The sequence below is a fragment of the Phoxinus phoxinus genome (assembly GCF_949152265.1).
Source record: "Phoxinus phoxinus genome assembly, chromosome: 9".
Classification (NCBI taxonomy): domain Eukaryota; kingdom Metazoa; phylum Chordata; class Actinopteri; order Cypriniformes; family Leuciscidae; genus Phoxinus; species Phoxinus phoxinus.
The window spans coordinates 37,519,924-37,534,584 of record NC_136884.1 but is presented as its reverse complement, the minus strand read 5'-3'; the positions used below and the strand labels follow the sequence as shown (position 1 = coordinate 37,534,584).

Genomic DNA, 14,661 nt, shown 5'->3' with positions numbered 1-14,661 from the left:
TATAAATATTGTATACTTTATTTTAATATTAACGCACTTTCTCACAGGCTTGGCTGTGAGCGTGCACGCGCGCCTCTCAGCCTCCGCAACAGCCAGCTCTCAGTTTGCGCTTGTATTTTCAAAACGAGCCTACAATAGCTATTAGCAGAAATAAGCCTTTTTGGTGAAAATAAAAGGTCCATGTTTAATAATGTTCATGAAATTAAATTTGTATTGGTTTTCTTTATATCCTACATAACAAAATCAGAACAAACAATAAATACACGGTATACAAAACACACAAACAAAATAAAATAAAAACTAATTAAATAAATAATAAATTATTATTATAGAAATTACACTTTAATGCACAACCAAGTAAGCAAGTCACAATTTAGGCATGGATCTAGTATCATCTCCTTTGAAGTAACAGTGTAAATACAATTCTCCCACATCAAGGTTTATGTGATGTCCATTCACTTTATGCATCTTTTCTGTGCTTTCCAGACCCTGCCCCACAGACAGACTAGCATGATGTCATCTCAGAAGGTAGGCTTGTCTTGCAAAAAAGGTTTTTAAATTTACAGCATATTGCTGACATGCCAGAAAAAAGGATAGATTTCACAGCAATGTGATAAGTTATAACAAGATGTTTTTCACCTTAATGTGGAGTGAAAGATCACTGTATTTGCTTCAAAATGAATGATCTTTAGGTTTTCTACTTAAATTACATGTGTGTACCCATTTGCAGAGAAAAAAAACACATATCTGTGTCACACAACTGGATGCCTGCAGAAGCTAGGAAAAGAGAATACAAACAACTATGGCAGAGGGTGCAAAGGAAAATGAGAAATGTGCACATTAATGCAGCTGGTCCTAGTACTGTGCTAGACAGTGAAGCACACAATCCCAGGGACACTATGCCAATCTGGAACCCAGGCCTAAAAAATGCAATGACTGGAGAATCTAATAGTGACAGCGATGAAATGTCGTTTGCCAATACTGACATCAATGCAGTCACATCGCTACAACATAAAATGGCAGAAGACACAGAGAATATGGTTCTTGAATATTCCAGTAGTGACATGGATGGAGAGTTTTTTGAGAATACTGCCAACATTGATATGCCCACTGAAAATTTAGCAGAGGAGTTAAAGAAGTGGATCAATGAATATAATATCAAGCACAATGCTGCAGACAAACTGCTCAAAATTCTCAGAGATCAAGGGCATAAACACCAGCCATCTACTACTAAAACATTATTAAAAATGGATCATGCTGAAAGTCAAATGGTGTCTGGTGTGTAATGCATTATTAGGAGTGACTGAACAATTAATCATGTGCTTGAATCGGTATCCCAACAATTATGTAAAAGACATCACTGAGCTTGAGATTTCCCTCAATGTAGATGGACTGCCACTCTTTAAGAGCACTGGTAAATCTTTCTGGCCTGTACTCTGCACAGTACATCTAAAACCAGCAAGCACATTTCCTTTGACCATTGCCCTTACTGAGGCCAAGCCCAAATCACTGGATTTCATTAAAGTCATATCAGATGAACTGAAAATTATTCAAATGAATGGCTTTGCATGGGGAGAAACAACACTCAATGTGAGATTGAGATGCATTACCTGTGATGCACCAGCAAAAGCCATGCTGAAGTGCATCAAACAATTCTCAGGTTACTATGGCTGACAAATTCACCCAAAAAGGCAACTGGGAGGGGCGCATCACGTACCAACAAGTGCATGACCTCACTTTGAGGAATGATGTCTCATTTAGAGAGCAACACCAGCCAGAACATCATCACAAAAATGCCGTGTCCCCTTTCAGCAATCTCCAAATTGACATGATCAAGTCTTTGCCTGCTGACTACATGCACCAATGCTGCCTGGGAGTGACGAGAAAAATGCTCCTACTATGGTCACGGGGCAAGTCGGAGAATCGGCTATCGCCAGCTTAGCTAAGCTGAGCGAGGTCAATCAGAGGCTAAGGAATTTGAGAAGTGACATACCCCATATTTTTGCCAGGAAGCCACGCAGTCTGGAGGAGTTGGAGAGGTGGAAGGCCACTGAATTCAGGCAGTTTATGCTCTACACTGGCAAAGTTGTTCTCCGGGGAATCCTGCCAGAAACCCTGTACAGTCATTTCATGGCCTTTAGTGTGGCTTTGTGTATACTAGTGTCTCCACATTTAACACAAACCCACAATGTGTATGCCCATGAGCTCCTCACATATTTTGTAGACCAAGGCCGGCACATATATGGGAAAGAATTCCTAGTGTACAATGTGCACTCACTGCTTCACCTCACTGCTGATGCCACCACATATGGATCATTAGACAAATGCAGTGCCTTTGCGTTTGAGAGCTACCTGCACCAGCTGAAGAAGATGGTTAGATCAGGAAACCTTGTTCTAGTCCAAGCAGCAAAACGGCTCCAAGAACGTTCACAGATGCCTATACAAACAAACGAAGAGAGGCCAATACAATTGAAACATCCTAATAATGTTTACATTGTTAGCCCAACATCCTGCTGTGAAGTTCTGGAGAGGACCAACTCCGGAAAGTTCTTATGTAGAGTCTTCTCACACTTAACGTTGTACCTTTACGAGCCATGTGACTCAATGATCTATGGAGCCTATGTATGTGGTCCATCAAAGATGGAGATTCTGGACAAGACAAACTTGCAAGGAAGGGCAATGATCCTTGAGGACGGGCATGGCCGCAAAGTTGTCTTTTCTCTCCTTCATGACCTTGATTAAGGAAATATGTACATAGTATTATTTTTTTTCTGTCATTGCTTTAATCTCTTAACTTAGCTTTAATATTTATTGGCCCTCTTTTCTAAGGAGTGTATGTTCTTCTGTTTGTAATGTAGGTTGGATTTTACATAGTTATCTTTGAACAAGAAAATGCAATTGCTGTGGCGCCTGCATTATGGGTAGAGGAGGTGAATGGGGTAAGGTTACATGCATGTGCACACACACAAACACACACACAATTAATACCGGAAAAAAATAAGATGTGATTAACTTTTCCCTGAAATGTTTTAGGTTCTGATTTGCTACTGGCCCCGTAGAAACGCTGATGCCATGGAAAAGGCCTCCCAAAGGCCAGATAAGAATACTCTCTGAGACTGGTGAGAAAACTGAATAAATATATAGTCATATGAAGGTACACTGCCTTTACATAGTAAAATGATTACAAAAAAACTAAAAAGACAACACAAATTTAGTCTATGCTTAGACAACTATAAGACAGCCAGAGAGCGAGACAAAAAAGCTGTAGAAAGTTCAAATGTGGACACAGAAGAAGAGGTGCTAAAAGTGCGGGGGGAAAAAGTACCATGAAAATACTGGACAGAGAGTGAAGGTAAACACACGCGATTGCTTTTTCATGCATTACTCCGCTGATTATGTATAAAAATTATGCCATATACCATGCATGATTACAGAGACAACTACTTTATAAAACTAAACTATATATAAACTGTTTCATCCTGAATTAATAGGAGAATGTGAGATTCCTACCGAAAAAAGGAGAAAAATGTCCACATCCTCTCAAAAGCCATTAAGCCTCCCAAAGGCCCCGAGTTGTAAGTAACAGATTTAACTTTTGGTGTCATTTCTTGTGTTGTGCTGATTTGATGGTGTTGTGTCCACTGTCAATTGTTGAACAGGCAAAATAAGTGCATTGCCAGCTGACGTGAACAGGCTATTTGTGTGAAATACAAACAGATTTCGGATGAAAATCCTATTTTAAAAATGTTTTGAATTGTGTCTTATATTGTGTGAGTTGTATGGTGGTATTTTTTGTCATGGAATTTTGTGTAAGTTACAATTCCTTGTCAAAATACTTAACTCCCCTGAACTATGAGTTTATCCCATGCTTTCAATGTCTGTTCTTAGACAAACCACCTACTGACATCACAATAACTGCTCACTCACCTGAGGAAGAGGAGCCATCCCTGCCAAATCTTTCAGCTAATAATACTTTCCATGGTATGTATGTTTACAGTAATGTTGGTCTTCTATCATCTGTTAAGATAAATTTTAATCTTCAGTAAATTAAAGGCTATGTTGCAGGTTAGAGTACCCAGTGAGCCAATGTATAGAAAAATAATGTAGGAACTATATTTAAATATGAACATATACTTATAAAACGCTATTTAGGCTTCTGGAGTCGTTTTTGTGAGAATTTTACTTCCGCGTTTGAAAACCGCCAAACCGGAAGTGACGTAACATGAGGCAGAGCGGTCAAAGTAAACAATAGGAAAGCAATGGATCGCAATGACAGATCGGACGCTGAGGCAGGGGTCAGGGGTCTCGATGAGAGAACAGTGTTACTAGCTTATAGATTTATTCACGTTAGCCGACGATATGTATAACACTATGCTCAGATCACAATATTGTACAGATTATTATCATGTATCAGGCAAAAGTAAAGCTATTATTTAGACCCTTACCTGCGTGTGTTGTGTATGTCAGCCATTAGGAGACAGTTTCAAGAGGAAGAGGGACTTTATAAAGGCTTTGAATGGCCCCATTTGGTGACAATGAATACAAAAATAATCACAATCACAACTGTCTTACTGTATAAAAACTTTATATGTAGAAACAGCCAACACAAACATTAGAATTCGGAGTACAGATTGGAAATGAACTTAATAGGCTATTATATTTATAATAAGTGTCGGCTGCAGACTAATAACAAACACATAAATGCATTACATTAATTACAAGTTTATGTAGGATATGTTAATTAAATTAAGACAAGGCACATTAAGACAGGTAGGCTACATGTAGCCTATGCATTTTGTAAAACAGAAGTACAATAAATGATCTCTGACGGATCCGTGACCGTCATGTTTCCCGCCCGCGGCCGAAACACAATCTGACGGCGGACCGGGCGACCCGATGAAGGAGCCGGGACAGTGTGCACATATCGCCGTCATCATATAACTCCATGTCGCCGAGATTAAATAAACACAAGATTTTGACGCGTAGGCTATCCGAGAGTGGAGCGGAGTGTGAGCGCGCACTGCATGGCACGGACGCGCAGGCGCGAACACTTAACAGTGAAACAATTTAAAATACTCTATCATTTCTGGTCATACAGAAAATAATAATACATTATTCGCCACTACTTTTATTTGTGTAAACTCGCAATAACAAGAAAGCGTTGTGCTTTTGTCAAATAAAATAAAACAATCAGGCGCGCTTTCATGATCTCCGTGAACTGGAGCGCGAGAACTGAAACTAAATATATATGTAGGCTAAAGCTTGAAATGTCCACTTCAAAACGAACAAATTCGAATCGAAAGCTAATACATTCTGATTATGTAATGCGTATGAAAGGTGCATTTCTCTCTAAAAGCGCACCCGCTTAACAGCGGAGATGGAGATATGTTTTTAACCGACACTGATTTAGAAAACAATAGTTTATTAATAAACAATTAAAATGCCTCGTTATTTTTTCAGACACATTTATTATCATTATAGCCTATAAATCACCTTTCTGTAGGCTGTGGTTCCAGAGACATATGGCTCTTCTCATTCAGCACTGCGGGAATAATATCATTTCCAGGTTCTAATTTTGTCTCAGAAAAATAAATCAACAACAACAAAATCCATATTAATTTGTGAATATTTTAAATGTTTAATTAAGGGGCAACAAGTAGCCTAATAAACAAAAATTTGTCAATATTAATTTTTTTGCGCAGCATTTGGTGTAGCCTAGCCTACAGTTCAAATTAAAATTTTGCCTTTTAAAAATACAACAACCGTTTTTGTTTTGTAATTACGGGTTAAAAATATTTTTGTTCTCTCTGTTTTGTAATTTAGTAAACTTTATAGATTTCAACCATATTATTCCTTCTTGAGTCTTTTTAACAAGAATTTAGATTAATGTATGAATTGAATAGTGATTGTGTGACCTATGATGAGGGAACAACCAGTGATACCCTTGGTAGTACCATCAAATGATGCCTATAGCGATGTCATCAGGATACACATACACCTTACCGGGTGACCACGTCGTGGTTCACCAGAATGTATAGGCCTAGTTTACCCACCTCTTTTTTTACCACTACACCTCTGACCACGACGATGATTAATTGAAATACAATAACCACCGAAAACACACTGAATCACGACCGCTCCAACTGAATACCAGCCTATTCTGCACTGAGCGAACGCACAACGCAGAGCCCGGCGGCAAACGACTACCTCATGTGACGTAATATGACGCGATGGTGAAAAAAAGCGGTTTTTCAACACGGTCAAGGAAACGGTCACGTTTTCTACTAAATTTGTGCCCTTATGTCTTGCAAAACGATTTTAAATCCTGCATTTACTTTTCATATGGTATTTTCATACAAGGTTATATATTAATTTTGAAGAAAAAAAACCCCTGCAAGATGGCCTTTAAGGCGAGACACTACAGGTGAATAGGGTAACATTTTAAAATAATAGATATCACCATGAAACTTCCTCAGTTGATTACTTACAAGTTAATTAGGCATTATCTCATTAATACCGAATTGGGAAAAGGGGCGTTCAAGTATGCGGCCCCCTGCGCTTGGAATCAGCTGCAAAATGTCCTGAATCTTCAGGTGCCTGTTTCATTGATTGATTTTAAATTACTTTTAAAAAACATGGAGGCGACACAAGCTGGCTGTAGATGTTATGATTGAGTATTCGGACGATCCTTGCTGTTCTTATTTCTTGTGATAATGTATATGAAACTGATTTTTTATTTTTGTTATGATCTTATAACTATTTATTACTGGCACAAATTGTTATATGTTGATCTTATATGTTTTATGTCTGTAAATCTTGTTAATTGTGCTGCTGCCTGTCTTGGCCAGGACGCTCTTGGAAAAGAGATTTTGAATCTCAATGAGTCTTTTCTGGTTAAATAAAGGTAATAATAATAATAATAATTAAATATGCGCAATTTTGCATATATTTTCGGTAGATAGATCTGATAAAGCCAGGTGCAAAATAGTTTTTTTCATTTTGATTACACACAAGATGAAAAAAGATGTTCAGAGGGATTTCAGGATATATGCTTTCATTACCTAGGAAATCAAAATATACTGTCCATAGCCTTAAATCGATTTTCGCCATATTTTTTTGAGTAAAATGTCATATAAATCAGGCCAGGAATTATTTATTAAAGGAGAACTCCGGTCAATTTTAACATTGAGCTCAATTTTTTGTAAATTTGGAGTGCTGTCAATACAGAGAACAACGACAAAAATCGTTAAAAAACACTGTGTTATCCTCTTTTTAAAATTTGCACCCTATTGACTTGAATGGGGTCTCATTTTAAACCTGCTTTTATTTCTCTTATCATCCTTGATGTGTCATACAAGTGCCCAGCCATGTTGAGTGATTCCTTCAGAGTGAACACGAGTGAATCTGACTGCAGTAGATGTGAAAGATATTAAAGGGGTCATGACATGGTTTTTTTTATTTTATTATTATGTTCCCTTAGGTGCAATTATAGTATTACTATAGTTTTTTTTACCAAAAACTTTTAAAATGTAGTGATTTATGACCTTTTCCCCCCCTGTTTCTCATCCTCTGATTCAAACAGTCTGTTTTGGGGGTGTTTCCCCTTTAAGAGTTCAGTGTTAACGCCCACTGTTATGATTGGCTAACGTCAGTGCCTATGCATCAATTATTAACGCCCCCAGCCAGAAGGTTTGCGGATTCGGCGCAACTGTTTAATAGTGGGTGATGCATGCTAAGCGATGGCTCTTGCAATGATAAAACCTTATTATGTTTGAGCCGGAATCAGAGGAAAATGAACCATCACCACAACAACGAAGACTGGATCAGCCCGTGTCCACATGGAAAGTGAAACTATTTTGAATTAATAAAAAAAAATTAACCCGAGACACTTGAAAACGGATTATTGTTGCATAATTATCCTATAGCTTCATTTGCTAACAGTTTAACATTATTTAACTAATTCCAATGAAATTATAGGGTGTACCACGGACAAAAATGCATGCACAGACAGGCCATCTTTGAAGATGCAGCATTGATAAAGGCAACATTTTTAATTTTCTATCACATGTAGGCCTACTAGAAAGGCGACATATTTTCAAGATTCTCTTATACAAATGTGTTTATATTAGCCATGGTAAAAAGTAAGTTTGCGTCGTCGTTATTGAGCCCAGAGAATAGTCGGCACGGACTTATCTTTGAGCAACAGTTTTCTGGCAAAGCCAAGCATCATATTGGGATTTTTTCCTCAAAACAGTCATCCTTAAATGTACAGAACACTGCCGTGACTGGGACGTCCGCAAAAAATAAAGTGCATCCATTTTTCCCTGACGACTGAATCTTTCAGCGTATTTAAAAAGTAGTTTAAAGTTTTAAATACATTACTTACAGTTTGCGTCGTCGATGCTGAGCCCAGAATAGTCGGCACGGACTTATCTTTGAGCAACAGTTTTCTGGCCAAGTTTAAAACAGTCATCCTTCAAATGTATAGAACAAACGCTTAAACTAACACTGCCGTGACTGAGACGTCCGCAAAAAATGAAGTGCATCCATTTTTCCCTGCCGTCTGGATCTTTCGCAGCGTATTCAAAGATGTTGTTTGTCCACAGCCAGGAACAGCACATCTGCGGCATCGTGATTTCCCTGTACACAGACCCACTCGCTGTCCGTCGACTGAACACTTGTGAGGCGAGCGGCGCGCGGGCGCGACAACGATACGAAGTGAGCGTAGTTGCCTTGCGCTTTAAGCGTAGCTGTCTTGTGCCTGGAGGCGGTCGTATGCAAACGCTGGTACGTCACTTCGTACCGTGACGTCACTTCTTACCATGGATCCAGAACGAGCTGTATTTAGAGCTTGATTAAATAAATGATTCGTTTATAATGGGGAGGACGTCTTAAGCTATGAAACTTGCAGGACGTTTTAATGGTACAAAGACCTCTTATATACCAAAAGATGTCATGACCCCTTTAATAAAAATGATGTTATATCAGCCAGCGCACATACCTGTATTTAGTTCCTGTTTTCGGTCGAAGTCCACAGTAGTCGACTGTCGAGTTCACGCGCATAGGTTTAGTTACCTATGATCACGCGCGTGAACTCGACAATTAATTCAACCCTCTGAACATATCTTCAGAATACTGCTAAGTGTATAACTGGAAAGTTTGGTGTTCATAGGTGCTACATAGACTGAGATGTTTAAACTGGAGAATGACCAAAAAAAACATTTTGAGAAAAAGGCATTTAAAGATTTGTAATGTAAAAATTCATACTTTTTTAGTGGAAACAACTATTTACTGACACAGTATCTCATCAAATCATTAGCAACAACAATACAAACCACCTAAATCACATTAAACCTTATAAACACAGCATTTATGGCCTTTAACTGAGCAGAAAAAAAGGTCAAAAACACACATCTAAATGTCAGAGCGCGTCACATGATGCTTCTGAACCAATCACGTTGTCAGAAATTGACATCAGCCAATGAGATTTCGCTTTTAGAGTTAAATGCCCATTGTGCTTTCACGATTGGCTGCTGATAAAACGGAAATTACCATATTTGGATCCGACAGCATTGTAAAGGAGAGAGAGAACTTCCCAATGGTGTGTGTGTGATGATAGGGTGCAAACAGCGATCGCGGACAAAGTGTAGTAAAAGAAAGACCTAAATGTGTATTTTGGACTTTTTCTCACCACAAGGCTGAAAGAAGACATTTTATTGAAGACAAATAGCCCAAATTCTCAAAATTGACCAGTGTTTTTGCCTGCCGGTGTCTCGCCTTAAGTTTATGGCGGCATTTTTTATTACTACTGTAAAACCAATTCAAACATCGCCAGCAGTTAACGTTCGAGCTATTGATCAGTGCAATTCTGCAAGCTAATATTGATTTAGGCGACATGGAAAACAAACAAACAGCAGCAACTGCAGATGCAGAAGAAACGGTCACTCTATGTGGGTATATATACAAAGTATCCTCAATTAAAACATCAAAAAATAACTCAAAGTTCTTCAACGCCGTGCTGCAGACAGAACGCGACCAGTACCATGACACAATAATATTTTCACCAGAGAAACATGGTATTTTCACAACGGCAGCTACAAAAGAGTGCGGTGAAATTAACCAAAGTGAGGCGACAACTGAGTAAGTATATACACATCAATCAGTAGTGGAAAATGACATGCACATTTTAACTTCATGATCTGTAGACGTTGGAGTAATTATCTTAAAATGACCCACGTCGCTTCATACTATAATTATTCAGTCATCTATCTAGTAAAACTGTACAATAAAAACCCATTTCATAACACTGGTTAATGTATTCAGTAAAAATATGGTTGGTTATGGCTCAAGTAAACCGTAGAGGAAATGTATCATATCAGGTCCATACATTGGTCTTATTCATGTTGGCATTATTTTGTCACTTATTGGGAGCAGTATGCTAGCTGGAGCCATTTACCTCCAGTCTTTGTGCTAAGCTAGGCCAGCGGTGGGTGCGTCAGACAGAGTTATGGCATGCACAAAGATGAAAAGTATATATTTATAACTTTTAATATTATACGCAGTATGCCACACCCATTGGAGCTTCATCAATAGGCCACACATGAACTGAACATCTCTGAAGTACACAAACCCTGGCACAGAACTTATGCCAGGGCAAATTATGAGAGAGTAGGTTACTATAGCTACTTGCATAACCTGAAAGTTACCTCTGTTTTTGGAACCAAAAGTTAAGGTTATCCACTGACTTACCCTTAAACTCAGGTATGGCACATAACCTGCTTTCTGGAATAATCACAAAAACAACCTAACCATAATGCAAAAAAAAAAGTAACCAAACTAATCATAGGCTTAAATAAACAATACACAGCTGACAAGACTAACAAGACACCTGAACTGAACTAACAATTATATGAAATAACAATAAATCAAAAAACCAACAAGCAAGGAACAGAAGAAAAAAAATCTAAACTAATAACCAAATTATCCAAACACAGACAAGAACAAAACAAACTGAGAGTGTAACACCTACGTCTATCACAAACTTAAATCCATATAATTTAATCATAATCCAGGGCAGAGTAATTTGCATTTATACATATGGCAAACACTTTTATCCAAAGCCACTTACATTGCAGAAGTAATTTATACAATCCTAAATTTAAGTATTACTACATTGTAAATAAAATAAAAATATTATATATTCTTACTAATTGACAAGTATTTCAGATGATCCTAAACTGATCCCTAATAGCCTAATATAAAATAATATTTGTCCTACCTATGTACATTAATTGCTATATCTAATTTCACTGTTGTCATTCACAGGTGTCCACATTGTCTGCAATGGTCTACAAAGCTGAAAGTACATCCGAAACAGTGAAACTGAATAATGTTGACTGCGAAGTCAAGTACTGTCACCTCGCTGACGATACTGAAACAATGAAACTAGCGCTTTGGGAGTCACACATTGACTTAATTCAAAACAACCAATCGTACAACTTCACTGATCTGGCGACAAGAATATATCTAGGCGAAAAACACTTGACAACAACACGCAACACAGTCATTACCGCATTGGCCACACCAGTACCATTTAAACAACCCTCAAGCACCGCCCTTGAAAACACCACACTGCACTTGACTGCACCACTGGAAAGTGCAAAAATAAAGGTGCTCAAACAACAGTGTCCGAAATGCCTCTCTGCTCAACCCAACTTCAACACAAAACAAGAGTTCCACCGATGCAACAAATGCAAATTTCTAAGAAGATCTGACAGATACACAACAAAATGCCACGGAATCCTCACATTCCTGATTGAAAAAACGAAGTGGACCTAAAAATTGCAAACTCCCTGTTGTACAGAATCGTACAAGAGAAAGCTGAAATCTCCCAAATGGATGAACAGGACATCGAAGAGCTCCTGTTAAAGTGTGGAACTGTTAATATTACCTATACATCTGACTACTACATCACATCACTGCAACAACCTCAAACTGCCTCTCCAACCTCTAATCCACCATCCCCATCTGCTGAAACCACTGCACAGCCCATCCTCAACACAAAAAAGAAAAAAGGATTCTGACTGTTCTGCCCCACCAAAAAAAAACAAAGATGAGGAAACTCCTGCATCACTTTGAACTCCAACTGAAGACATGACATTGGACGACTTGGCAAAATTGTTTGATGGCTAGTTGGACAAACAAGACGTTGAAGGGGACCTCATAAAGTGCAGAACTTTGTCTGTTCTGACATCCACATAAATTCAACAATTCAACTGCCTCTCGTTCAGATGAAAAAGTAAATATATATAAAAAACATGATTGTTTCTTAATTTTCTTATATTGTAACACTTATAAAGAACATTATATGTTGACAATTGTTTGTTTTATGTATGTTCTTTTTTATGTTCCTAATAAAAGTTCTTTACTGGTTTGACACTACTTTAAACATTGACTGTCTCATCTTTCTCCAAAATCCTATTAAGGTCTATAAAGACCATACTTGCAGGTATTGATTACTTAAAACTGATGACTTTTAAACTTTTCATCTTTTCTATTACACAAGCTTAAAGGGTATAACTAAACGCTAAAACAACTTTTTTTAGTTAACGATCTATAAGACTGGGGCTTATTAATGCTGTTCATTGATTCAAGTAATTTTTTTGACATTTAAGTATAAAGTGTTTTAATTCTACAATATATGGTGTAAAAACGTCTGAGTGCTGCCCTCTTCAGGTTGAACGGTGGCTACTGCAGTTGAATTTCCCTATTGGATGTTGTGGGGCCCTGTGATGTAAGAGGGTACCACCTAACCTCACCTTTGCCTACAGAGAGATCCATCTCAGGTGCATGCATTTTTTTCAAATATTGCCAGTAGGTGGAGTCAGGCTCTCACCAGGAGTTTAGTTACCCTTTAAAACTGATGTCCAAATGCTATTTCATACACTAGGCTACTTTGTAGGTCTTAATTTACTTAGAGGTTGACAGACTATCACGCCAATTGGCCAGACAGTGGCACTACAGCAGAAAAAACAATGTTGGCTAAAACTCTTCAACCCTATGTATATATCTGGTTTCATTTCCAGTATGAGACTTTTCCCTGCATTTAGAATTTGACAAAAAACCTACAATTGCGAACTAGTCCTACATTTTTTTTGCCTAATCAGAACCAAACCAGTACAGGAATGTTCTATGGACTCTCTGGATCAATAATTATCAAAAAAAAGTTTAACTTTTGCATTTTTCTTATGGCTATAACAGGGTCTTTTAGAAAAGGGGCGTGTCAAAATACACCCAAAAGCCTATAAATCCTAAATAAAAACTAATTAATGGTTTACAAAGACATATGTGAAATGCTTAGAGACCATATTTTCTCAATTACATTACAGTAGCATTGGAAAAACAACTGTTGTGTGTGTGTGAGAGAGCATGCATAATGCAGTTAACATGGAAAAACTGCTTTGCTTAGTGCAAAATACTGGTAAAACTCAAGACTTGTAAAATGAAAGTGAGCCAATAAGTGGTCTTCTACTGCCCTCTGCTGGACATTCGACTTATAGTCTTTTCACATATGCTTTTGCATTCATATATTTAGACACTAAACAATCCCTTATATAACAATTACTATTATAACACAATCATATTTTGTCAGAGTTTATCACTTCATTTGTTCTGATGCTTCACATAATTGCTAGCAACGTGGTAAATCATGGCTATTAAAGCTAGAAACATGGTAAATCACAGTAAATAGGGTAAATCATGCTAGATTCCTGGTAAATAATTCTAAAATGTGGTATATAATGGTAAATCATCCTGTAACATGGTAAATCAAGGTAAACTCAGATAAATCATGGTTAACTATGGTAAATCATGCTAGAATCATATTAAATCAAACTAGAATGTGTTCAATTGTTGTAAACCATGCTAGAACAGGTGAATCATGGTGAATCATACTGGAACTTGGTATATCATGGTAAACTATCATACTAGAAAATGGTGAATCATGGTAAATTAATTTTTCAATCTATTATGTCAGTGGTTAAAAGCTTGCTAAATAAAACTTAATGTCTTAAATGCTTAAATGTGCTCAAAGGCCTTAAAAGCTTGAACACCGATAAATGCTGCTAGCAGCTTTAATTGTTATTGTTACTTGTTGTTCAGCATTTATTGAACATAAAATTAATATACATCTTTGTTCTTGTTATTACTGTTTCCTAATATTTGGAAAAACTTTTAAAAACTGGATTTTTTTTATTTACTGTGTTTGATTTATTTTCTACGCTTACTATGCATGGCCACATTAATATTAATTTATAATCTGTTTTTGTTCAAACAAAATAAATAAATAAATAAATAAATGACGGATCCCTGCTTTGTATTTTATCTTTGAATGTGTTAAACGTGCATGCTTATTTCTGATTAAGGTTCTGCAAGAACAAGTGTGGAAGAGTTTCTCCAGTAACATTCTAGTTTGGTTCCCTACAGGTCTTTGACGCCCCGTTCAGAGAACGTTCTGGGAACATCAAAATAACGTCCCCCGAACCTTTAAAGAACTCCACATCATGACCGTCTCCGAACGTTCCCAGAACGTTACTAGGCGACGTCTTTGACACCAGTGGGGGCGTTCAGAGAACTTTCTGGAAACATCACATTTCCAAATAA

At 37.5% G+C, this 14,661-nt stretch overlaps 1 long non-coding RNA gene across 1 annotated transcript; it reads left to right on the top strand.

The window, feature by feature from the left end:
• Positions 1–3,168: 3,168 nt before the first annotated feature.
• On the top strand, positions 3,169–12,414 carry LOC307004163. Its single transcript, XR_013798933.1, has 3 exons — positions 3,169–3,575; positions 3,889–3,981; positions 11,326–12,414. It is a non-coding gene; the product is annotated as an uncharacterized lncRNA (long non-coding RNA).
• The last annotated feature ends 2,247 nt before the right edge of the window (positions 12,415–14,661 follow it).